The 27,361-nt window shown below is 47.4% G+C and overlaps 1 long non-coding RNA gene across 1 annotated transcript in view; it reads right to left on the bottom strand.

Moving 5' to 3' along the window:
* LOC140426511 (uncharacterized) overlaps positions 1-27,361 on the bottom strand; it is a 65,528-nt gene that overhangs the window by 17,460 nt on the left and 20,707 nt on the right. The window contains exon 2 of the long non-coding RNA XR_011948217.1: positions 21,809-21,854. This is a non-coding gene — a long non-coding RNA (uncharacterized lncRNA). The remainder of the gene's footprint in view (positions 1-21,808; positions 21,855-27,361) is intronic.

Below are 27,361 nucleotides of genomic sequence, written 5' to 3'. Positions count from 1 at the left end.
CCTGGAGCATTAAAACGTCAACTCGCTGATAAAGGTCCTCGAGTAGAAAAACAGATGACGCAGGGATCATGAAACTGACTTAACCTGGGCATTGAGTATAAGAATTGGAAAGTCATGTTGCAGCTGTATAGAACCTTAGTTAGGCCACACTTGGAGTATAGTGTTCAATTCTGGTTGCCACACTACCAGAAGGATGTGGAGGCTTTAGAGAGGGTGCAGAAGAGATTTACCAGAATGTTGCCTGGTATGGAGGGCATAAGCTATGAGGAGCGGTTGAATAAACTCGGTTTGTTCTCACTGGAACGAAGGAGGTTGAGGGGCGACCTAATAGAGGTCTACAAAATTGAGGGGCATAGACAGAGTGGATAGTCAGAGGTTTTTCCCTAGGGTAGAGGGGTCAATTACTAGGGGCATAGATTTAAGGTGAGAGGGGCAAGGTTTAGAGTAGATGTACGAGGCAAGTTTTTTACGCAGAGGGTAGTGGGTGCCTGGAACTATACAGGAGGAGGTGGTGGAAGCAGGGACGATAGTGACATTTAAGGGGCATCTTGACAAATACATGAATAGGATGGGAATAGAGGGATGAGGACCCAGGAAGTGTAGAAGATTGTAGTTTAGTCGGGCAGCATGGTCGGCACGGGCTTGGAGGGCCGAAGGGCCTGTACCTGTGCTGTACATTTCTTTGTTCTTGGGCAGGCAGATGGGTACATGACATAGAACCATAGAATTCCAGTGCAGTGCAAAAGGAGGCCATTTGGCCCATCGAGTCTGCACCAACTCTCGGTCCACTCACTTGTCCCATCCCCATAGCTCCACCTAACCTGCATATCTTTGGACACCAAGGGACAATGTAGCAAGGCCAATCCACCTAACCTGCACATCTTTGGATTGGGAAGGAAACCAGAGTACCCAGAAGAAACCCACACCGACGGGGGTGGTGGGGGGGGGGGGGGGGGGGGAGGGTAAACTCCACACAGTCACCCAAGGCTGGAATCGAACCCGGGTCCCTGGCGCTGAGGGGTAGCAGTATTACGATCACAGGCCAGACTGTAACAGTGGACCCCAATGCTGGATCAAGACTTTTAGTTTATTTGCAAGGCCATAAGGAAAGAATGATTCGCTCCAAGAGTGATTGCATGAAGAAATAGGGCTTGGTTATTTTTAAAAGAAAACTAACCCAGGAAGAACGGCTTACAATTTACACCTAAAATACTACTAAATTTCCCATTATACAAGAAAAGAACCATACAGATCTCAATCTATCTTACTGTGGGAGAATTGTGGACTCGGCATCAGGCAAATCAGAAGGCAACTCCTATTTCCAAAATCTCTCCATCAGCTGCCTCTCTGATGCTTTCAAAGTGTTTCTCTGCCTTCCTTGGCTCCACCCAGCAATGACCTCACCTCCCCAAGCTGAAAAACAACTTGTATCTTCAGGCTGCAAAGCACAGTAACTCCCCAGGCAAACCACTATGCATTAGCCCAGACTGAAAAACACATTTGCTAATTTCACCTGCTGGCTGCTAAAACCACCCAGGCCCTGCAGAACAGAATTATTTTTAAGCACACACATTCTAACTCCAGGTCTTTAACCTTTATATTGCCCACTATATAATCCAATTTTCCCAACATCTTCCAATCGTCACAGCAGTGCCTAACCACTATGCCACCGTGCCACTCCATTTTTTGTAATTGTACAGCTCAAATAGAAGAAAGGAAATGATTGGGTAAAATTGGTCTTCCTATGTTTTCTGGGCATTTAGGGTACAATAGTCTTTGGCCAAGAGCTTGGTATCATTCCTTCTGTAAGGATGGTCAGCAGAGAAACCACACGTGTACATGTCATGTTTCCTGATAGCCCCGGGTCACAACCATTGGGGGCACTTAAGTGGAGATCACACTTCTACCCAGGGCATGATGTTAATGCTGTGCTTTGATACTACTACACAATATTTACATTTGTCAAGCCTTGCTTTTGCTGAATAAAATATTAGCACTGTAATTCAATTATTTTGATCAATTGGTTGTGGGATCACTCAGTTCTGTCAATAGCATGTTGTTTCAACTGTTTAGCATGTACATAGTCATGTGCTGTCCAAATTGGCACCTCATTTTTAGATGCACCTGGTCCTGCTCCTGGCTAGCCTCATTGACGTGTGTTGGTCCTCTGGCTCAATTGCAGTGGTCCACTGCAGAATATGCTGGTCCACAATGTCACGGTTGTGATGGAATACATTCTGATGTTACTCATGGAAGTTGATGTTCTCCCAATATAAGGGGTACTTGTGAAAAATACTGCATGCACAAAACTTTAGTACCCAACTAAACTGGTTTATTCAAGTTTTGGTTTACATACATGCATAAATAAATGCTATTATACTCCCTCCCCATCTTAATTAAAAGTTATACACCGTTCAAATTTTATACATCTTTTATGCATCTATTGGCCAGCATTTTACCTTGCGCGGGCAGATTTGTGTGTAGGATTGTGCGAAAAGGCATTGGGCACGTGTCCCAATATCATCGCACCTTTGCACAATATTTCAGTCAGCGGCCAGCATAAAATCGAATTAATACCTATCTCTGGTGCAGGCGAGTTTCACATCCACTCCCATCAACTTTGGGTGATCCCCAAATGTAAAGTTCAGGCCCTTGTTTTTTATTTATTACAAATCCAACTTAACCATTTGTTTCCTATACTGAAGAGGATATTACCCAAACTTTCAAAACTTGAGTCTGTGGAAAAAGGTTTTCCCAACAAAGACTGATTTGGCCCTTGATTTTCAATTGAATTTTCCACTTTATCAGTCATGCCTGTCTGTGTCTCTGTTTCAGTTTGGAACTGGTTGCAAGCATCAACTATTAGTGCTCTATTCATATCCCGACTATAAAATTAATCAGATTCATGTGATTCTTCCAAACTCCCTTCTTTATGGACCAAATATCCAGACCAAATATGTGTGAGGACCACATATTTTAACTATTCTTCCTGGTAATCACTGATCTGTCAGATCTCTTTCCTCAATCTACCCCTATCATGACTCTCTTTCACCCTTGATTGTTGCTCTTGTGCTTACAGCTAAATGTAGATTCAACAATGAAAAATTTGTTCTTGGTTGTCTTCTAAGAAACATTCAGCTGCCGTTCTGCTGATAGGAGTATGATGTGTGTTCCAAAAAATAAACAAAAAAAGGCAGCACGGTGGCGCAGTGGGTAGCATTGCAGCCTCACGGCGCTGAGGTCCCAGGTTCAATCCCGGCTCTGGGCCACTGTCCGTGTGGAGTTTGCACATTTTCCCCGTGTTTGCATGGGTTTTGCCCCCACAACCCAAAGATGTGCAAGGTAGGTAGATTGGCCACGCTAAATTGCCCCTGAATTGGAAAAATGAATTGGGCACTCTAAATTTATATTTTTAAAAAATAAACAAAAAAATGCTGGTTTGTCATTCAATGACATCTGGGGCGAAATTCTCCCCCAACGGTGGGATGTCCGCCGACTGGCGTCAAAGCCGGCGCGATGCCCGTCTGAAGGCTCCGCATCTTTGGCGGCCTAGCCCCAACATTGAGGGGCTAGACCGACGCCGGAGGGATTTCCGCCCCGCCAGCTGGCGGAAATGGCGTTTGTTTCCCTGCCAGCTGGCGCGGAAATGCGGCGCATGTGCGGGAGCGTCAGCGGCCGCTGTCAGTTTCCCAGCGCATGCGCGGGAGCGTCAGCGGCCGCTGTCAGTTTCCCGAGTCTCTTCCGCCTCCGCCATGGTGGAGGCCGTAGCGGAGGCGGAAGGGAAAGAGTGCCCCCACGGCACAGGCCCGTCCGCGGATCGGTAGGCCTCGATCGCGGGCCAGGCCACCGTGGGGGCACCCCCCCGGGGTCAGATCGCCCCGCGCTCCCCCCCCCCCCCCCAGGACCCCGGAGCCCGCCCACACCGCCTGGTCCCGCTGGTAAATACCAGGTTTGATTTACGTCGGCGGGACAGGCAGTTCCTGGGCGGGACTTCGGCCCATCCGGGCCGGAGAATCCAGCGGGGGGTCCCGCCAACCGGCGCGGCCGGATTCCCGCCCCCGCCCAATCTCCGGGAGCAGAGACTTCGGCGGGGGCGGGATTCACGGCGGCCATTTATCACAATGAATAGCTATTGCCCTTCAAATTCTGCGAAAGCTATATGCTGCCTGTACCAAAATCCAGCTGACCATTTCCATGGTTGCAAAGGTATCAATGGTGACTTTTCTACTGCTCGACATGCTCTGCACAGTTTCACTGTCTTCTGTATCCTTATCTAACCCTGGCCACCAAAGATAGCTTCTCATTTGACTCTTTCTTAAAGCTCATCTGCAAGTATTGATCATGAGACATAACACTATGATATATACTTTTTCCAGGAATTACAATCCTCTGTCTCCCCACATAATACTACTTTATTAACGGACAACTCATTCTTGCGTATGAAATAATGGCCTGAATTCTAAATCCAGTATATGTGTTGGCCGGCCATTTGTGATTATAGTCATATATTCTTGCCAATACAGGATCCTGCAAATTGCTTGACCAATGTCATCTGTGACTAGTAACTCATCTACATGTAAAAAGAAAAATACATTTTCCCTGTTCAGCTCTGCTCTGAGGCGGATGATAACCTGGACATTGCATCAGCATTACAATGATCTTCCGATCATCTGAATTTAATATCATACCAATAACCAGACAAAAATAAATGCCCTTCCCAGCATTCACCCTGCAGTGGATTCTGGACACTTTGGATACAAAATAGCCGTCAATGGCTTATGATTAGTTTGACCATGAAGCTATGACCATACAAGTATTTGTGAAATCTTTAAAAAAATAAATTTAGAGTACCCAATTCTTTTTATTTCAATTAAGGGGCAATTTAGTGTGGCCAATTTACCGTGGCAGACACAGAGGAATTCATCAGGCGAATGAGGCTCTGGGAGTTCTTTTACAGACCCCAAGAGGCCGACAGCGAACCCAATGAGACAACCAATGAACCGGAACAGTAGGCTGAGAGATCTGCGGTGCGGCAACCGAAGAGGAGTCAAATTTGACCCCTCCGAAAGGCCGCTGCCCTCGACTCGATGTGTATGCTCAAGCCGTCAGGAGTCGCGCCAATGCCAGATTTATCAGTCGCATTCACAAGAAAGCCCCGAACGTCACTCAAGCACAACGCAATGCCACCCGCGCTCTCAAGACCAGCTGCAACATCGTCATCAAACCAGCAGACAAAGGAGGGGCCACCGTCATACAGAACAAACGGACTACTGCAAAGAAGTGTACCGACAACGCAACAACCAGGAACACTACAGACAGTTACCCGCAGATCCGACCAAGGAACACATCCGCCAACTCAACAGACTGATCAAGACCTTGGATCCAGACCTTCAGAACACCCTATGTGCTCTCATCCCAACGTACTCCCTGCATTGGAGATCTATCCTGCCTCCTGAAAATACACCAGGCTGTCCCATCGTATCAGGGGCTGGTTTAGCACAGTGGGCTAAACAGCTGACTTATAATACAGAACAAGGTAGCAGCGCGGGTTCAATTCCCGTACTGGCCTCCCCGAACAGGTGCCAGAATGTGGAGCCTAGGGGCTTTTCACAGTAACTTCACTGAAGCCTACTTGTGACAATAAGCAATTATTATTATTATTATCAGGCAATGGGACCCTGTGTGAGAACGTCTCTGGCTACATCGAGGGCATCTTGAAACCCACCGTACAAGGAATGCCCAGCTTCTGTCACGATACAACCGACTTCTTACAGAAACTCAGCACCCATGGACCAGTTGAACCAGGAACATTCCTCGTCACAATGGACGTCTCGGCACTCTACACCAGCATCCCCCATGACGACGGCATTGCTGCAACAGCCTCAATACGCAACACCGACAACTGCCAATCTCCAGACGCAATTCTGCAACTCATCCACTTCATTCTGGATGACAACGTCTTCACCTTCGACAACAAGTTCTTCATCCAGACACACGGAACAGCCATGGGGATCAAATCCGCACCCCAATACGCCAACATCTTCATGCACAAGTTTGAACATGACCTCCTCACCGCACAGGACCTTCAGCCGACGTTATACACCAGATACATCGATTACATTTTTCTCCTTTGGACCCACGGCGAAGAATCACTGAAACGACTACACGATGACATCAATAAGTTCCATCCCTCCATCAGACTCACCATGGACTACTCTCCAGAATCGGTTGCATTCTTGGACACACTCATCCCCATCAAGGATGGTCACCTCAGCACTTCGCTTTGCCGCAAGCCCACGGATAACCTCCACTTCTCTAGCTTCCGCCCTAAACACATTAAAGAAGCCATCCCCAATGGACAAGCCCTCCACATACACAGCATCTGATCAAGTTCGGGCTCCCTAACTTGGGTCTGCGATACCCTTTGGGATAAGTCCGGAAGACCGGTCGTTGCAAGCACAGTCCAGGGACACCCCGTAGAGTTCCTTTGGGACACAGAAGGGTCCCGAACCACGTTCAACTCCTCCACCATGCATCAGAAAGAGATATGGCCCACTACGGATACCATTATCATTAGTGGCTTTACAGGTCACCTCCAGCAGGGACACATCACAGCCCCTGTGGACGTACAGCTCGGTAATATTAGGACAAAACATTTGGTTGTTTTAGTAGACTTGCCCCAGGCAGCAGAACACATCCTTTTTTAAAAAAATATATTTTATTCAAGATTTTTTGGCCAAACATAACAGTATGTAGTGTTTATTTTAAACAACAATAAAGCAATATAAATAACAGTGGCCAGTTTTAAACAAATAAATAAATAATATATGAACAGAAACAAAAACCAAACTAAATGGCAACTGCCTTGTCAAAAATAAATACTCTCCAAAGATACAATCCAACAGTCCAATATACATTATCTAAAACAAGTGCCTATACATATACAATAACATCCCTGAGAGTCCGTCCGATTCCTCCCCCCCCCCCTCCCCCCTCCCCCCTCCCCCTGGGTTGCTGCTGTTGTCTTCTTCTTTTCCATTCCCTCTATCTTTCTGTGAGGTAGTTGACGAACGGTTGCCACCGCCTGGTGAACCCTTGAGCCGAACCCCTTAGTACGAACTTAATCCGTTCTAACTTTATAATCCCTGCCATGTCGTTTATCCAGGTCTCCACACCCGGGGGTTTGGCTTCCTTCCACATTAACAATATCCTGCGCCGGGCTACTAGGGACGCAAAGGCCAAAACATCAGCCTCTCTCGCCTCCTGCACTCCCAGCTCTTCTGCAACCCCAAATATAGCCAACCCCCAGCTTGGTTCGACCTGGACCCCCACCACCTTCGAAAGCACCTTTGCCACCCCCACCCAAAACCCTTGTAGTGCGGGGCATGACCAGAACATGTGGGTGTGATTCGCTGGGCTTCTCGAGCATCTCGCACACCTATCCTCTATCCCAAAATTTACTGAGCCGTGCTCCAGTCATATGCGCCCTGTGTAACACCTTAAATTGTATCAGGCTTAGCCTGGCACACGAGGACGATGAGTTTACCCTACGTAGGGCATCAGCCCATAGCCCCTCCTCAATCTCCTCCCCCAGCTCTTCTTCCCATTTCCCTTTCAGCTCATCTACCATGATCTCCCCCTCGTCCCTCATTTCCCTATATATGTCCGACACCTTACCATCCCCCACCCATGTCTCCGAGATCACTCTATCCTGCACCTCCTGCATCGGGAGCTGCGGGAATTCCCTCACCTGTTGCCTCGCAAAAGCCCTCAGTTGCATATACTGAAATGCATTCCCTTGGGGCAACCCATATTTTTCCGTCAGCGCTCCCAGACTCGCAAACGTCCCATCTACGAACAGATCTCTCAATTGTGCTACCCCAGCTCTTTACCCCCCCCCCCCCCCCCCCCTTGTCGACTAGCCATCTCCTTTTCAATCCAGCTCCTCACCCGGTTCCCACGTAGCCGTATCTCCCCCCAACGGCGCCCTCCCGCCCCGACCACCCCACCCCATACCAGCTCCCCCTTCTCCCCAGCAGCAGCAACCCAATTAACCCCCCCCACCCCTCCCGCTAGATCCCTCACTAGCGTAATTGCACCCCCCATGTTGCTCCCAGAAGTCAGCAAACTCTGTCCGACCTCGGCTTCCCCCCGTGACCTCGGCTCCCACTGTGCGAGGCCCCCTCCTTCCTGCTTCCCTGTTTCCGCCATGATTACCATAGCGCGGGAACAAAGCCCGTGCTTTCCATTTGGCCCCACCCCCAATGGCCGGCGCAGGCCCCTCTGTTCCCAAGTCGGTACCAAGAAAGACAGGTATCGGACCCCAGCCCACAGACAAAGCACTGAGAATTTATGTAGATGGCTCCTCCACAGTCCTTGAGGGAAAAAGGATAACCGGCTGTGGTATTTATGTAGTGGACGCGCAAGGGCGTGCTTTAGAAGAGATAGCTTTAAAGTTGCCTGGACACTTAGGTTTGCCGGCAGCTGAGTTAGCAGCCATTGCTTACATTGTCCAGCACCCCGATTTGTTCCCAACCCCTGCAGACATATATTCGGACAGTTTATACATCTGCAACAGCCTAACAGAATTCCTACCCCTGTGGGAATCGAGAGGATTTATTTCCACCGACTGAAAACCTCTACCCTCAGCCCCATTGCTCAAACATATCCTTCAGACAGCTAAAGGCAGGAAATATGGCATCGTTAAAGTAAGAAGTCACCATCGTTCCTTCCCACCCGGTAACCTGAAAGCTGACGCCCTAGCGAAAGCAGGCTCACGACATGGCCACTTTTGGCAACCCCCTGAGAGTGCCCCAGTACACGCAGTTCAGGTCTCACAGACCAACATCCAAGACCTCGCCCAGGTACAAAAGGAAGAACGAGGCATTAAAATAAATTTTAAAAGGAAACTTCCCAGCTCCCTACGAAAAGTTTAGGAATTATTTGACGGTCCATGAGGGAATCGTTTTAAAAGATGGAATTTATGTAATCCCCACCCAGGACAAGAATGAGATATTTGGCAAGTTCCATGATGGACATGGACACCAAGGGATTGAATCCACCCTTGCCCACCTCAGACCCCTCTGCTGGTGGCCTGATTTGAAAACCGACGTGTGCCATTATGTCAAAAACTGTTTAATTTGTGCTCAAAACAACCCCGATAGGTACGAGAAAAAAGCCCAGCTACGACACACCCGCCCTGTAAATGCCCCGTGTACAAACCTTCAATTGGATTATATTGGTCCCCTCCCACCCCTGCAGTAATGGATACAAGTATGTGTTAGTGGTGATAGACACATTTATGAAATGGGTCGAAGCGTTCCCCTCGAGAACAAACACAGCCAAGTCCACGGCGAAGATCTTAACAGAGCAAATTTTTACGAGGTGGGGACTCCCCTGTAGTATTGAGTCGGACCAAGGTTCCCACTTTATGGGAAGGATCATGAAAAATGTGATGACGATATTTGGTATTCGGCAAAAGTTCCACATTGCCTATCACCCACAGTCCAGCGGCATTGTGGAACGCATGAATCGGACACGAAAGGCCACACTTAGAAAAATGGTGCAGCAGCACAACACAACATGGGACACAGTGTTCCCATTCGCACTGATGTTTATTAGGAACACAGTGTCGAGCTCAACAGGATATAACCCCCATATCCTCATGACCGGACGGCCCATGAAGGGTACCGAATACTTATTCGGACTTGATTTGGCCAGCCCCGCAGTCACCGCCCGTACCCATGAGAAAGCAGTCCAGCACATGGTAGAGAATATTAAGGCAGCACAGCTCGCTGCAGCTGTTCGACTAGGCACTAAACGAAAGCAGAGTAAGACCTGCTTTGATAAGACAGTACACCTGACAGAGTAGACAGTCGGACAGCAAGTAATGATCACCTTATACAACCCCAGCTCATTCCTCTCCCCTAAATTTGCAGGACCCTATTCAATCTCGGACAAAGTAAGCCCCTCAGTTTATAAAATCACGTATCCAAACGGAAAATGAGGATGGTTCCATGTAAATCAGCTTAAGGTTTATGGAACGCTGTGCAGCCACTCGAACCACCTCTTGTTGGTGATGGCAGACAATGAGGACCCACCCACCGACAACCCAATTTCCCCCTTCCGCAGCAGCAGCACGTCCACAGACACGACCTTGACCTCGCCGCCAGAATCAAATTTCACCCTGACGCTTGATTCGGCTGCTAGCGACAGCGACAGCACAACTGAAGCCCCTGAGAAACCCGAACAAAGCTCCCACGAACCAGGCCCCAGTCACTACAGGCCCAGGGACCCCGACCACGATACGCTCAGCCTCTTTGAAACGATTTATTTGCCCACACTGAAACCTGACCCGCCACCCAACGATAGCGACAGCCCCCTTGCAACGTCCCTAAGGAACATGAACCACTGGCACTGTGACAATTCCTGTCGTCTGACTAGGAATGGTGAAATGGACCCCACATCGGCACACGCCGTGTTAGCACGCAAACTCCATGAACGAGTTTGGCACCCGGGAGATGGCGACAACTCCGAGTCTGACTCCCACCATGGTAACCCCTTCGAAAATCTTTTTGGAATGGAACCTTGAGGTGTCCAGATGGTGAGAGTCAGGAATCGATTGAGATTTACGGTGTCCTGTACTCTGATCGAACCTGCCCGCTTTTATGTTTAGTTTGTGTTTAAATGTTGTTCGTTCTCTCTTGTATGATTTTGTGTGTCGTCCTCACGGATGCTTTTTCTTGATACAGTCATAATTACTCTTCCGACGCCACATGGCAGTTAGTGAAACAAGTTTGTCTGGAGCCCACATAGTTACAAATTCTTACCGCTCTTGGAAGGTCACATAGGCAGTGGAGTAACGGTACTTATCCCCGCCCTGCCTGAGGACCCCCTATACATTTGGTCAGCCAAGCTCGGGTAGTGGAGCACCAGCACTGATCACCGCCCTACCCGGGGATCCCACCCATTCTTGCCCTGCCGCGTATCATACGCATCACCCCATTCGGAAAAGAAATTTCGAAACTCTTTTGCTGTTCTTTTTCTTCCCTGTGATTTAAAGAATGCTTTTTGCCACAACTTTTGCCCTTTCCGACAGCCTTTCGGTTGCAATCCCCCACAAACTATTTACATGTCAGAAACACATGGTTAGAAAAACAAGTTTGCAGAGGACGGAGAAATTGTCCGCCCACTCAGCCCATCGACCACAGGCTGCGAGAGTGCTCGCACTGTGACACAGATTTTTTTTTTTCGGATGTCTTGTCTCCGCAAATGGTTGTTTTTAAAAAAAATAAAAATGTGGGAGTCACATATGGTGACGATTCTAATGGGACATTGACGTTAAGGAGAGACGGACAGACATACGAGATGTTAAACAACACGATTATAACAGATACTATGCTTGTTCCCTTAGAAAGATACGAAGATACTCGAAGGCGAAGGAAAACCTGAACAAAATGAAGACGACCCTGATGATCGGCATCATGATCGTCACTTGAACAGTACAGTTGCGCACGTTACCCACCTCTACCCTCCTCACCACACAGGCCCCGAACACGACCACCCAACACAACACCCCCAGCCCGGACACTACACCACGCACACACCCAGCCACTGATACCCCCACATGGTGTGAGAATCTCGTTAAGTGGTATTCCCTGTCATACACAATGGAAGCCTTACTAGTGATAGCTATATTGTGCAGTGTCATCCAGACAATTAGATTGCGAAAATGGAGAAGGAGAGCCTCCCGCCCTCCACTATACACATTTAGAGCCCCTTTCCTCGGACTCCAGCAAACCCCATACTCTTTCTGAACCTTCCTCTTTAATAAATTCCGTGGTTGTTGTTTTGTTAATAAGTTTATTTTTCTGTATGTGAATGTTAGTGATAGGAAGAAATGTGATGCTGCTATCGGATTTTCTTTGTATTGTAAGATAGGTTCTTTGATTGTTAAATAACAGCATGAGTGTAGTCTAGTTCAGTGTTCTTCAAACATTTTTCCGGGGACCCATTTTTACCAACCGGCCGACCTTCGCGACCCATGCCGGCCGACCTTCGCGACCCACACCGGCCGTCTGCGTGACCCACCGTTTTCTCTTACCTTGTTTGCTGCTGACAAAAATGGAGGAAATGGTTTTGGGTCCCTTTGGCCCTCGCTACACGCTCCTCCAATAGAACCTGTTGGATGAAGGTGAAGCCTACCGGTATCGGAAAGAATGGAGTCTCCACCTGTCTAAAGTTCTGCACTTTTTCCTGTAAAGTTTTATCAAATAAAACCTCCCTGAACTTGTAAAAGAAAATAAAAAGAAAATGAATAAAATAAATGAAAAAAAAAATTCAATGAATAAACACCCCCCCCGAACTTGTAAAACAAAAAGCTGCGACCATTTTTAAAAAAAGGTGGCCGCATTGTGCATGCGTGCCTGATCACTGGTTATGCACATGCGCACCGATGATTGGGCGTGCATGCGCAATGCGGCCGCATTTTTTTTTACATGTTCGTGGCCATTTTGAAGGCCGCTTGCAGCCGGCGTTTTTAAAAGCTCGCTGCTGTCCGCAGATTTGCACAATCGGGAGCACCGCGAAGGACGGCTCCGCGACCCTCCCGGCACCTGCCCGCGACCCACCCGCGGGTCGCGCCCCTGAGTTTGACAATCACTGGTCTAGTTAGAGACAGAGGTTCCCCTTTTACTGAATGTTAAATGGCCCCTTAGAACTTCTTAAATATGTTTTTTTATTTTAAATTTAGAGTACCCAATTATTTTTTCCAACTAAGGGGCAATTTAGAGTGACCAATCCACCTATCCTGCACATCTTTTGGGTTGTGGGGGTGAAACCCACGCAGACATGGGGAGAATGTGCAAACTCCTCACGGACAGTGACCCAGGGCCGGGATTCTAACCCGGGTCCTCAGCGTCGTAGGTAGCAATGCTAACCACTGTGCCACCGTGCTGTCCCTTGATATGTGTTGTTTCGGGACAATTAGGTAAATATTTTTGACCCATAGGACAGAGTAGGGTAGAACCTGTCCTTGGTTAAGGGTACCCGATATTTCAGAGAACAAAGAAGACCCAGTATTGTGATCCTTCACGCTTTGCGTTGAAGATCAAGAGGACGGAGTGTAGCCATCTGGGGTGGCCACTTCCAACAAGGTACAGAGAAACTCGCAAAGCCTGGCGGGTAAAATGGACAAGCCAAGACTCAGGCAGGCTCAGAGCCTGAAATGCATATTTGTATGCCAGAGGTCCACACCCCCCCCCCCCCCCCCCCCGAGTATAAGAAGAAGAGTTCGCCATATGTTCGCTCTCTCTTGGTCTTGGTACCCCGGTCACAGCCATCGCCAAGTGCAGCAACACCAGAAGCAAGTCCAAGTTCAACGCTTGCTACCAGACGGATGAGCCTAGCTGAGCAGCAGTTACTCCTTCGAACCCAATAGATCCAGAAGCGAACCGCAGCCACTGCTTTCTGACCTAAGCCGGGTGCCTGAAGTTAAGTACAGGTTGTCTTAGTTGATAGGTATAGTTAACTAGTAGTGTTTATGTTGCATAACTAATTGTGTGTAAATAAAGTACCCTTGACCTTAAACTAACTAACCGGTGTTTGGCTCTTTGATCGATAGCTGGTTGAAACTTGTGGTGGTATCATTTGATACCTGGTGACTCTAAGCATTAAGACATAGATAGCACAGAAAGAAGGGCAAACTCACTGATTGCCATAATTGGAACAGAGCCACAGAAAAGACAAAGTAAAAGACACGTGCAACAGCAGATGCTGCAACAACGTCTGAACGGACATCACGCGACAATCGCTAGGCAGGAATGTTCCCTTCCAGTCGGGGAACACTACAGCAGTCAAGGGCATTCAGCCTCTGATCTTCGGGTAAGCGTTTTCCAAGGCAGCCTTCAGGACGCGCGACAACGCAGAATCGCCGAGCAGAAATTTATAGCCAAGTTCCGCACACATGAGTACAGCCTCAACCGGGACCTTGGATTTATGTCGCATTACATTCACCCCCCCCCCCCACCATCTGGCCTGGGCTTGCAAAATCCTACCAACTGTTCTGCCTTGAGACAATTCACACCTCTTTAACCTATGATTATCACTCTCTCCAGATACTCCATCTGGACCTATAAAGATTTAATTACCTGCAAAGACTCGCATTGAAAGTATCATCTTGCATCATTGTCTTTGTCTATGTATATGTTTCTGGAACCCATCTCTTCATTCACCTGAGGAAGGAGCTGTGCTCCAAAAGCTAGTGGTTCGAAACAAACCTGTTGGACTTTAACCTGGTGTTGTAAGACTTCTTACCATATAAAATCTTCTTGCTTCAAACACACTGCTTCACATTCTATCTGAGAATAATTTCACTCACTGACATTGTTACAAGACAAATGCTGTTGGTCTCTCCTCACCCACCATGCGAGGTCATCACACCTACGCCATATGCTAGCTTAATCTTTTTTTAATAATAATCTTTATTATTGTCACAAGTAGGCTTATGATAACACTGCAATGAAGTTACTGTGAAAAGCCCCTAGCTGTCACACTCTGGCGTCTGGGGTACACAGAGGCAGAATTCAGAATGTCCAATTCACCTAACAAGCACGTCTTTCAGGACTTGTAGGAGGAAACCAGAGCACCCGGAGGAAACCCACACAAACACTGGGAGAGCGTGCAGACTCCATACAGTCAGTGACCCAAGCGGGAATTGAACCTGGGACCCTGGCGCTGTGGAGCAACAGTGCTAACCAGTGCCCTGCCGTGCTGTATAAAATCTTTTTGGACACTTTGTAATTTACAAGCATTGTGCCATCTACCAATTGACTTTTTTACAGAACTTGAATGCTTTGACACACCTTCGCCCCAATTTCACAGAACTCCTTTCCTGAAGGATTCATTCAATAGAGGCAATATAGTTGCCAAAGTTGATATGAATTTACCATACTAAGCCCCAAGCCAATCTGATCTCAGATATTCTGAGGGTAAGATGTGTTTCTTATTGCTTGAACCTACTCTTGGTAGGGCATAACCCATCTTTATCTAACCTGTGACCTGTAGCCATCTAAGATGGCCACCTGCAAAGGACCATGGGAATTATGGCCAACCCAGGACTCAGACAGATACAGAGCCTATGTGTTTCTGAAACACAGGTAACCAGACCGTAATCGGTTCACAATGACTAACGATCGACTACCGAGAACTTAATAAGGTAACCCCTTTAGCAGCCCCCACTGTTGCCACGAGTCCTGAGACCATGCTGTTTGAGTACAGGCAAAATATTTCACAGTGCTAGACATCAGCAATGGCTTTTGGTCCATCCCGTTAGACGGGGCCTGCCAGTATAAGTTCGCATTTACGTTTCAAGGGCAGCAGTACACGTGGACATGCCTCCCACAAGGATTCCATAACTCCCCCTCCATTTTCCACCAACAATTGGACAACGGACTTTTGAAATTTTCCCGCCCTGAATGCCTAATACAATATGTAGACGTTCTGCTCTTGCAAACGGACACAAAAGAGGAACACGTAGAGCTCTTATCGGAATTACCAATCCTACTGCAATCAATTGGATGTAAGGTAAATCCCAAAAAGGCCCAGATTTTAAAGGAAAAGATTATTTATTTAGGCACCATCATCACCCACGGGAAGAGAGAAATTGAGCAAAAATGGATCGAGTCCATCGTTAAATTGCCCCTGCCCCAAAATGTCACTGCACTCCGGTCATTCCTAGGTTTGGTAGGATAGTGCAGAAATTATATAGATGCTTTTGCCACTAAAGCAGCCCCACCCTCAGAGCTCCTTAAAAAGAACACCCCATGGGAATGGCTTCCGCAGCACACAGATGCCATTGCTGATTTAAAACGCGCCCTAGGCACAGCCCCCGCTTTACAAGTTCCAGACCCAGACTTGCCCTATGCCATAGAAGTAGCAACCACCGACCGAACCTTATCAGCAGTACTCCTGCAAGAACGACATGATCACTTAGGACCCATAGCCTATGCCTCAAGAGTATTAGACCCCGTAGAGCAAGGATTCTCAGCCTCCGAACGGCACTTGCTGGCAGTTTTGGGGGCAGTACAGTACTTTGCGTACATCACAGGCCTCAACCCAGTCACGATCTTGACCGAGCACACCCCCTTGCAACTATTACTAGACAGTAGATTAAAGGATGGTTCAGTCAGCCAAATCAGAGCAGCTCGCTGAACACTACTGTTACAAGGCAGGGACATTACGGTAAAATGCACTAAAACCCACACATTTCTGGCCGATAATCTGCAATATGCAGGGACCGCACATGAGTGCCAGATCATAGCAGCCCAAAACCACACAGGACCCTTTATCCCAAAGTCACTACACCCACGAGCAGGCAGTAAGACACAGAATTCCCAAACCACTGGGGGTACTTTGAAAATTTATGTAGACGGTTCCTCCACAATCGCAAATGGAGTTAGAATTACTGATTGTGGAATTTACGTGGAAGACGTGCAGGGACACCCACTAGAAGAGATCTCTTTAAAATTGCCCGGCCACCTAGGTTCACAAGCAGCAGAACTCGCAGCCATAGCCTATGTAATTCAGCATCCCGACTCTTTTCCAACTCCCGCAGACATACACTCGGAAAGCCTGAATGTGTGCAACAGCTTAACAGAATTCCTGCCCCTGTGGGAATCTCGAGGTTTTGTTTCAGCTGATGGAAAACCCCTACCCTCTGCCCCGTTGTTAAAGCACATTCTCAAGACAGCCTCAGATCGCACACACGGTATTATTAAAGTAAGAAGCCATCATCGCTCCTCCCCACCCGGTAATGTAAAGGCAGATGCTTAGCCAAAGCAGGATCACGCCATGGTCACTTCTGGCAGCCACCCGAAAGCGAACCGATACACTCAGTCTAGGTTTCCCAGACCAATATTGAGGATCTATCCCAAGCCCAAGAAGTAGATGACAATCTCAAACGGGTTTTAGACGGCAACTTCCCAGCCCCCTATGATAAATGGAAGGACTCACTGACTGTACAGGATGGCATAGTTTAAAAAAACGGAATTTATGTGGTCCCCTTCCAGGACAGAAACCAGCTCATTTACCAATTTCATGATGGACATGGACATCAGGGGATAGACAATACCATTGCCCATTTAAGACCTTTGTGTTGGTTGCCCGATTTAAAAAGCGATGTAATCCGTTATGTCGAGAATTGCCTTATCTGTGCTCAGGACAATCCTGAACGTTACTCAAAGAAAGGACAATTACGTCACAGCCGACCTGTGAATGGCCCTTGGACAAACTTACAAATCGATTACATTGGCCCCCTTCCCCCTTGCAGAAACGTTTTCAAGTACTTGCTGGTTGTAGTCGACACCTTTACTAAATGGGTAGAAGCATTTCCCTCACGGACAAACACAGCAAAGGCCACCACTAATTTTTTGACCCAACAGATATTCACACGCTGGGGTTTCCCCCGCAGCATTGAGTCAGACCAAGGTTCTCACTTCACCGGCAGAGTCATGCAAAATGTTTTACAATTTTGGGGATCAGGCAGAAATTCCATATAGCATATCCCCCCAATCCAGTGGCATTGTCTTCAGAGAATGAATCGAACTGTAAAAGCGACCATTAGGAAGATGGTGCAACAGGACAATACCACGTGGGACACAGTCCTCCCATTTGCTCTCATGTTTATTCGGAACACCGTTTCCAGTTCAACAGGTTTCACCCCCCACACTCTCATGACCGGGCGACCCATGAAGGGTATTGAATATTTTTTAGGTCTCAATCTGGCAAGCGCCACAGTAACCGCCCTCACCCACGAAAAAGCAGTCCAACAGGTTACAGATAACATTAAAGCAGCACAACTCGCTGCAGCTGTCCGATTAGGCGCTAGAAGGAAGCAGAGTAAAGCCTGCTTTGACTAAACCGTCCACCCCGTAGAATACACAGTCGGTCAGCAAGTATTGGTTTCACTTTGCAACCCCGGTTCTTTCCTCTCCCCCAAATTTGCAGGACCCTACTCCATTTCCGACAAAGTGAGCCCCTCCGTGTACAAGATGACGTACCCCAACGGTAAAACTGGTTGGTTCCACATCAGCCAACTCAAAGTCTACGGATCACAATGTAGCCACTCCCACCACATCTCTCTGGCAATAGGAGACGATTACGCCCCGCCCATCGACAATCTAGTCCAACCCCTATGCCAACCCTCCCCCATCCATGCCGGCATTTATCCCTTGTCCACGCCCACAGACCCGAACTTGTCTCCGCCCACAGGTACAGACTTGCACCTTGAACTTGACTCCGACGACTGAGAGCCTCCCAGATTTGATTACTATCGCTGAACACTGGCGCGATCTCTCTGCCCCCAGTCACCCCAGCCCCGGGAACCACGACTTAGATATCTTTGACCCCCTATATGCCCTCCTCCAGCCACCGCCACAGCCACTGCCCGACCACAGTAACTTGCCCTCCACTCCCACCGCCCCTATGCCTCACGAAAAACAAGCCCCGCTTTGGCACCGTGACAACTCTTGCAGGCTAGTAAGGCACGACGATTATCCGACGGCCCATGCGGCCAAGGCACAGAAACGGCAGGCACGAGTTTGGCAACCGGGAGATGGTGATGATTCAGATATGTCTCTCGTTACGGTAATGCTTTTATAATATTGTTTGGTACAGAACCCTGAGGTGTCCAGATGATGAGAAGAGACACCGCCTAAGTATTAAGGTGTCTAAGTTCTGATGGAGCCTGCCTGCCTTTTTCCTTCTTCTTTTTTCTACTACATGGTTTTAATTCATGTCGCCCGACAAAAAATTACTCTTCTGATTCGAGGGTACGATACCCAATGTCAGTTAAAGGCACAAGTTTGTGGGGAAACAGATCACTGTTCTCCCAGTCTTTATGGCAAGTTTCCACACGACTACAAACTCTTACAGGCCACCCAGGTAGGGAGTAACGGCACTAATCCCCACCCTACCTGAGGACCCCAAACTCATCCGGTCAGTTAAGCTCGGATAGTGGAGTAACGGCACTAACCCCCGCCCTACCCGGGGATTCCACCCATTCTTATCCTGCAGCGGCCCACACGCACCTCATGTTCCCGTCACTTCATACGCTCTGGAATGGTTCTCTACCCTCTGCACTGTCTTTGGCAGGCCTTAGTTTCACCTTCTCTACTCTCCCTTTGGTTGTGGTATAAAGAATGCATTTTGCCACGTTCCGTACGCTCACCGCTTCTTTCCTTTACCTCCCGCTACCCCCTGGTCACTCCCCACCTGCTATTTATACATATTACACAATTGGTTGCTATGCACGCTTCTACATGCGAACTACCTCTGAACCCTGGGACGGAATTCTATAAAACTGGCCGCCCTGAAATTCAGCTGGTTAAGATAGGCCTCAACCACCACTGGTTGCAAGTAAAGAAAAGACTGGTCGAAGAAGTTGTCATACCACTCCTCGTATCGACCACACGCTGCGAGAGTCTCTGTACTTTAAAAATTTGCATTTCTTGTCTCTCCAAAATGGTATTTCAAAAAAAAAATGAGGCAGTCACACATGGTGACAATCATAACGGGTAATTGGAGTAAGGAGAGAAAGACTAATAAAATGAGATATTAACCAAAGATAATAACAGATACTATGCTTGCACCCCCAGGATTACCCGGAAAACAGAAAACCCAGGATGAAGCAAGGACTGCTGACATGCGTTTGGATCATCGCTGGATTTCTGCAACTGCGCGCAATGGAATTTTGTAACAAACCCCACACCAGCCCCGAACACTACCACACAACAGGCCACCACCAGCCCGGACACTACATCACACATAAAGACAGACATCGAAACCCCCACTTGGTGAGAAAACATTGCCAAATGGAACCCCCTTTCATACATAGTAGAGGCCCTTCTAGTAATTGCAATAATCTGCAGTGTAATTCAGATACTCCGACTCCATAAATGGCGAGCAAAAGCCTCCCGCTCCCCGATATATACAGTCCGATCCTCCTTCTTTGGAATTCAACAAAATTGAACTCATGTAACAATCGCTGCTAAAAATAAACCATGTACCTCTTTAACTTTATTAGGATTAAATAGAAATGTAATGCTGCTGTTTTAAGTTTTGTACTGTATATAAGTTCTTTGATATTCACCAGCAGCATGAGTGTAGCTTAGATAGCGTCAGCTAGAAATCAACTGTGCGGATAAATTAAATGTTTTATAGAGACCTGATTATAGTTACCATTAGAGATGAATTAATTTATGGATGTATTAATGGAATATTAGGTAAATGTCCCAAACCATAAGATAGAGTAGAGTAGAACCTTGCCTTGACCAAGGGTGACCAGCCACTAAGGATGAACAGAGATCAATAGTGTGATCCACCACGCTTCGCGTTCAGGATCAAGAGGACGGAATGTAGCCATCTAAGATGGCCACCTGCAAAGGACCATGGGAATTATGGCCAACCCAGGCCAAAGAGCCTTTTTTCCCCCTGAAATACAGGTAATCAGACCTGATCGAAACCCCCGCTCGTTTGCATTTTAATTGCCCATTTTCCCAGGACAATAGAACTCCAATCAAGCAACCGGTACAGCCACAGACTGATTGGCGCCACTCCCCTTATTCAGAAAGCCCAACTGCCAAGGTCAATGACCGCTAAGGACCCGCCCAGCCACCAAGGCACCCGCCTCTTTATTGGCCGAAATCGAAGACAGTGATCAGAGCCCTGTCGAACTATTGGGTCGAAGGTTAAGGACCACCCCAAAGAGCGCGAAATCCCAGAGGGATAAAAGCGAGCACAGCCATGTGTTCTGTCTCTTTTGGATCCGGCCTGTGCCAACCCAACTGTAGCAGGAACAGCCAGCCAAGTTCAAGACCAATGATCACTACCTGACGGATGAGCCCAGCAGAAACAGAGCCGCTTTCTTCGAACCAGCCAAGTGAAATCCAGATAAAAGCCTTATCCATTTGCACAGTATCGGTCGCCCTGAAGTTAAGTATAGGTTATTGTAGCTGATAGGTGTAGTTTAACTCATAGTAGATATTGTGTTTGCATATCGAGATAACTCTTGTGTATGTAAATAAACCATCTTTTGAACAACTAACTGGTTGTGTGGTCATTTGATCGATATAAGGGAAGGCTTGTGGTTCACCAACATTGTTATAGAGCAACAGACCCAAATACTCTACAGAGTTTTGATACATTTCAAATTAGTGTACCTTCGACCAAACACCTTGCTTTTTCAGTCTGTTATCGTAGGTCTGCCTGTTTAGAGCTGAAAGAAGTATGTAACCCAAGTAGCATACTATTCCCTGGATTCTTTGCAACATTTGGTTCATGCCCCTTGGAAAATTCTGGGATCTGGATAAACACCAAGTGACAACCTATGAAACTGAAAAAGACCGTGGGGGGGATTTTCCACAGCGTGTTTTGCCATGGCGACCAATCTTTGGCCAGCAGTTGTCAATGGGGTTTCCCGTTTTATGCAACCCCGCCATTGGGGAACCTGCGATGGGGATTCGCTATCAGCAGGACCGGAAGGTCCCGCCGGTGAGAACAGCCGGAAAAATCCAATCTGTGTGTTAAAGGTCAAATATTAGGGGAGATGATGATATAGTGGCATTGTCACTGGACTAGTAATCCAGAAACCCAGGCTCATTCCCGAGGTACATGTATTCAAATTCCACATAGCAGCTGATGGAATTTAAATTCAGTTAATGAAATCTAGAATTGAAAGCTAGTCTCAGTAATGGTGACCATGAAACTATCTTCAATTGTCATGAAAATCATTCTGGTTCACTTATGTCCTTACCTGGTCTGGCCTTCATATGACTCCAAGTGGTTACCTATTAACTGCCCTGAAATGGAACATAGGACATAGGAATTAGGAACAGAAGAAGGCAATTCAGCTCTTCAAGCCTACTCCATCATTCAATCAGGTCATGGCTGATCTCTTCCTAGTCTCAAATCCACCTCCCTGCCTATTCCCCCATATCCCTTAACCCATTTTTCATCAGAAATATATCTATCTCCTCCTTGAAACCATTTAATAATGCAGACTCTACTGCAGCGAGTTCCACAAATGTACCACTCTCTGCGGGTGGTAGCTCCTCCTCAACTTAGTTTTAAGTCTACTGCCTCTCAACCTCTATCCGTGACCTCTTGTTCTAGATTACCCCACAAGAGGGAACATTTGGTCTATGTTCACTTTATCAATCCCTTTTAGTATTTTATAAACCTCGTTCAGATCCCCTCTCATCCTTCTAAACTCCAGCGAGTACAAGCCCAAACTGTTCAATCTCTCTTCATACGTCAACCCTTTCATCCCCAGAATCAATCGGGTGAACGTCCGCTGAACTGCCTCCAATGCCACATCTTTCCTCTAATAAGGAGAGATGCGTTACGGGGGGGGGGGGGGGGGGGGAGGGGGTCATGGTCACAGTTGTTGTTGGGATGCTACTCTGTTGTGAATATGTATTGGTTTAGCATTGTTTTGTAAATCAATAAAAATATTTTCAAAAAAATAGAATAAGAGACCTAGCAAGCCACTCAATTCAAGGGCAATTAGGGATGGGAACAACTGCTGACCTTCCCAACAACGCCCGCATCCCATGAAAGAATTTTTAAAATATGGCTTATTGTCGAACTCAAGTTGCAGATAGGTATTTGTGTGAAAAGTCTTGACTCCTGACAACATTATTTTTTAACAAAATTTAAAAATAAATTTAGAGTACCCAATTCATTTTTTCCAATTAAGGGGCAATTTAGCGTGTTCAATCCACCTACCTTGCACATCTTTGGGTTGTGGGGGCGAAACCCACGCAAACACAGGGAGAATGTGCAAACTCCACACGGACAGTGACCCAGAGCCGGGATCGAACCTGGGACCTCGGCGCCGTGAGACTGCAGTGCTACCACTGTGCCACCATGCTGCCTTCTGACAATATTATTAACAGATCTTCCATGTTTGGCAAAGTATCGAGTGGATTACATTCTAATACTCAATTTACCATTTCCTTATAATTACCACAAATTCTTATACTACCATATGACTCTGGTACTACCACAATTGGAGTAGCCCAATTACTCTGTTCTACCTTAAAGGTGATGTTCTCAGTCTCAAGTCTTTTCAGTATCTTAGTCTACTTTCTCCTTAGCGTATTGGGTAGTGTATTGATCGACTTTGTCATCATCCGATCCTGAGACCAAAGCAATGATCAGCGCAGCTGACAGCTGGACTGACCACCAGCTCATCTGCTCCTCTTATGTCCATCAAATTCAACCAAAAGCAGCGGAAGGTGAAGAAACAACTCAGAAAAAAAAATAAACATTGAGTGGCTTCAAGAGCCAAGCCTGCCAGTGAACTTCCAACAATGCCTTCTCCAAAATCTCCAAAGTGTCCTATTCTAATGGAGTGAAGGAAAACTGGAAAGTGCTGAAGACAGCCATCATCTCAAGCTGTGAAGAAACCATTGGTTATAAGACCAGGAAACAACAAGACTGGTTTGACGAGAACAACCACATCATCCAAGACCTTATCGACAAGAAGAAGAGGAAAGCTCTCAGTGCCGAGCAAAATGGCATAACCAGTAAGGCAAAGAGGAGAGATTATTAATCAGCCAAGGCAGAGGTATAAAGAAGAACTAGGGAAAATCAAAAAACAATGGTGGACTAAGAAAACTAAGGGGCTGCAACTCCATTCCAACAAACTGGGGCTTCTTCAGTGCCACCAAGGCAATATACATTTCTTTTTTTTTTTAATTTAGAGTACCTAATTCTTTTTTTCCAATTAGGGGGCAATTTAGCGTGTTCAATCCACCTACCTTGCACATCTTTGGGTTGTGGGGACGAAACCTAGGAAACACGGGGAGAATGTGCAAACTCCACATGGACAGTGACCCAGAACCGGGATCGAACCTGGGACCTCGGCGCCGTGAGACTGCAGTGCTACCACTGCGCCACCGTGCTGCCCAAGGCAATATACATACCCAACATCCCAGGCCTCAAACCGGTGTGGAGAAAGGACAGAACCCTCTTGAGTGACAGTGAAAACAGCACCCTTCGATGGACAGAACACTTCAAAGGACTTTTAAACCATGATACAATCATAGATGAGCATGTGTTTGTGGAAACCCTGAAATTCCCCATCAAGGATAACCTTGGCCCACCAAGCATGGATGATGTCAAAGCCACTATTAAACACGTGAAGAATGGAAAAGTTGCAGGAGTGGATGGGATTCCAGTGGAGATTTTCACCTCCATCAGCTGTTGCTGAAAACCTGTGCCAGAGAATAAATTTCTGCCGACTTCATAGATGCTGTCATCGCCACCATCTTCAAGAAAGGAGACAAAATGGACTGTGGCATTTGCCGAGGAATCTCCCTATTCTCAATCGCCAGGAAGATCATTGCCTGAATCCTTGCTAACCGCTTTCTCCCAACCTCTGAAGAAATCCTTTGGGAAAGCCAGTGCGGCTTCCGACCAAACTGTGGAACAGCAGACATAATTTTCACTGCTCAGCAACCTCAAGAGAAATGCCAGGTGTAACCCTATGCATCGCCTCACTCCTCATCTTATCTCCCTCCCAGCTCCTCCTCCCATTTGTTCTTAATCCTCACCACCCTTGCTCCCCCAGCCACCCATCTATATCACCAATCCTGCCCTCATCCGGTAGCAGTAACCGCTCCAGCAGGGTATATTCCGGCAGCTTGGGAAACGCTCTCCATTCCTTCCACGCAAAGTCCCTCAGTTGCATGTACCTGAATTTGTTTCCCTTGGGCAACTCAAACCTCTCCCGCAGCTCTTTCAGACCTGCAAACCTCTCCTCCAGGTACAAATCCCTCACCCTCCCCTGCCCCACCACTCTCACTCCACTTCCTATACATGCCATCCATCTCCCCCAGCTTAAACCCGTGGTTTCCACACAACGGTGTTAGAACCGGCATCACCTCCATCCTAAAGTGTCTCCTGGTTCCACTCCGTGATTGTAGGGTTCACCGTGTGTGGTATTATAGGTATTACGGTACCTGATAGGCTAAAGCACCATTGGTGGAAACTGTATGCTTTCTATTGGTTAGAATGTATGATAGCTCCGCCCTGATAGGCGGGGTATAAGAACCCGTGCCGCCCCAGCAGCCTTCATTCTGTACCTGAGCTGCTGGGGGAAACATCTAGCTTATTAAAGCCTTCAGTTGGACTACAACCTCGCTTTAGTGGTCATTGATCGTGCATCACCGTGTACCTCCCCGGCACCAGCAGAAGTGACGCCATCACCATGGCCCTCAGGCTGGACCCTCTACAGGTCTCCTCCTCCATCCTAACCCACTCTAAACCCTCTCCTTCCCACCACCACCTCACCTTCTCCACGTTCACCACCCAGTGTAATGCAGCAGGTTTGGTAGCGTCAACCCCCCTTTCTGCATCTGTAGCAGGGCCCTCTTCACCCTAGGTTCCTTCCCCGCCCATGTTATCTCCGAAATCGCTGCATCCAGTTTCTGGAAAAAGGCATTTGAAGTGAAGATTGAGAGGGTCTGGAATAAAACAGGAACCTTGGCAGAAGATTCATTTTTACAACCTGGACCCCCTGCCAATGTCAGGTATAACATATCCCATCTCCTAAAATCCCCCCCTAACCTCCTCCAGTAATGTTGTCAGGTTCCACTTGTGCATCGTCAACCACTACCCCGTTACCTGGACCCCTAGATACCTGAACCTGTCCCTAGCAACCCTAAATAGCAACAAACCCAGATTGGTTCCCCAGCCCGTCGCATTCACCGGGAACACCTCACTCTTTCCGACATTGAACTTATAACCCGAGAAGGCCCTAAATGTCTCCAATGTGTCCATAATTCTCCTCATACTGTCTGGCGGGTCCGACACAAAAAGCAACATGTTGTCTGCGTACAGCGACACCCGGTATTCCCTACTCCCCCTCAAAATCCCCTGCCACTCTACTGATCCCCTAAGGGCAATCACCAAGGGATCTATCACAAGTGCAAACAGCAGCGGCGACAGCAGATACTATGCCTCATTCCCTGTGCAACCCGAAACTCCATGAACTCATCTAATCTGCCCATACACTTGCCACCAGGGCCACATACAACAGATACAAGCCTTCATCAATCTGACCAAGGCTTTGATTCAGTCAATCAGAAAGTGCTATGGAAGACCCTGTCAAAGACCGGCTGTCCAGACATTCATCAACATCCTCCTACAAGCCGGCGACAATCCTCTCCGATGGAAATAAGACAAAAGCCTTAGAGGTCAAGTCTGGAGTCAAGCAGGAAAGTGTCATCCCCCCACCTTTTTCTCCATCTTCATCGCTACCATCCTTCACCGGTCAAGAATAAATTTCCCAGTGGAGTGGACATCATTTAAAGGATGGACAGAAGAAAACAACACTGACATTGCATATGGAATTTCAGTATGTGGATGACATCGCCACCTCAACTCTCTCAGAAGAGAATCTCCAAGCTATGCTTGACATCTTCGCGGAAACACAACGAAGAATCGGTTTCAAAGACTCAAGTCCTTTACCAACTCGCCCCAGGGCAAAATCCAGTCTCTCCCTCCATCAAGGTCAAGATTAAGATCACCCTGCCTAACGTGGAACATTACCCCTACCTGGGAGCCACCTCTCATTTAAAGCAGACATCGATGCAGAGATGCAACATTGTTTCCAATCTGCTAGCATGTTCTTCAGATGCCTAAAGATAAGAGTCATTGATGACTATGATATCTGTGCTGACACCAAGATCCTCGTCAAAGGCAGTCATCCTCCCAACTCTTCCACACGCCTCAGAAACTTGGACTAGGTGTCGATGTCACCTCATGGCCCTGGAGAGGTACCATCAACACTCTGAGACGCATTCTCCACATCAGCTGGGAGGCCTGATCATCCAAAACCAACTCCACTGTGACACTTCCATTGGGTATTTCCTCTCCTCTGTAAATTCATAGCTCTGATTCCTTCAGCTGATGTTGACTCAACTTTAAAATAGTGATTCAGAAATCATGCTAACAGATGCACCCGTGTCAACCTCATGTTTACAAGAGCTCCATCCAACATTACTTGAGCCATGATGCCTTGTGAATTTCCTCATTGTGCTTTGGATCGTGTGGATCTCAACCAACCCCCTCATCAGCCTACAGTTCAACAACCATATGCAGTGACACCGTTTTTCCAGCTCGTATTTTTGCTATTTACTTTCAAAAACAAATACAGTAAATTGCTACTTACCTTCTTCCTACATGCCTTGACAATTTGGCCCTTCTTAATCTTCCTTCTGCCTTCAGAAATGGACAATGTCGTGCCCAATGTTGGCCTAAGCACCGGTAATACGACTTTGACTACTAACTGTCTTTG

Source organism: Scyliorhinus torazame, chromosome 7, assembly GCF_047496885.1.
Source record: "Scyliorhinus torazame isolate Kashiwa2021f chromosome 7, sScyTor2.1, whole genome shotgun sequence".
NCBI classification, from domain to species: domain Eukaryota; kingdom Metazoa; phylum Chordata; class Chondrichthyes; order Carcharhiniformes; family Scyliorhinidae; genus Scyliorhinus; species Scyliorhinus torazame.
The sequence above is the reverse complement of the archived record's forward strand: the minus strand, read 5'-3'. Positions and strand labels throughout refer to the sequence as shown.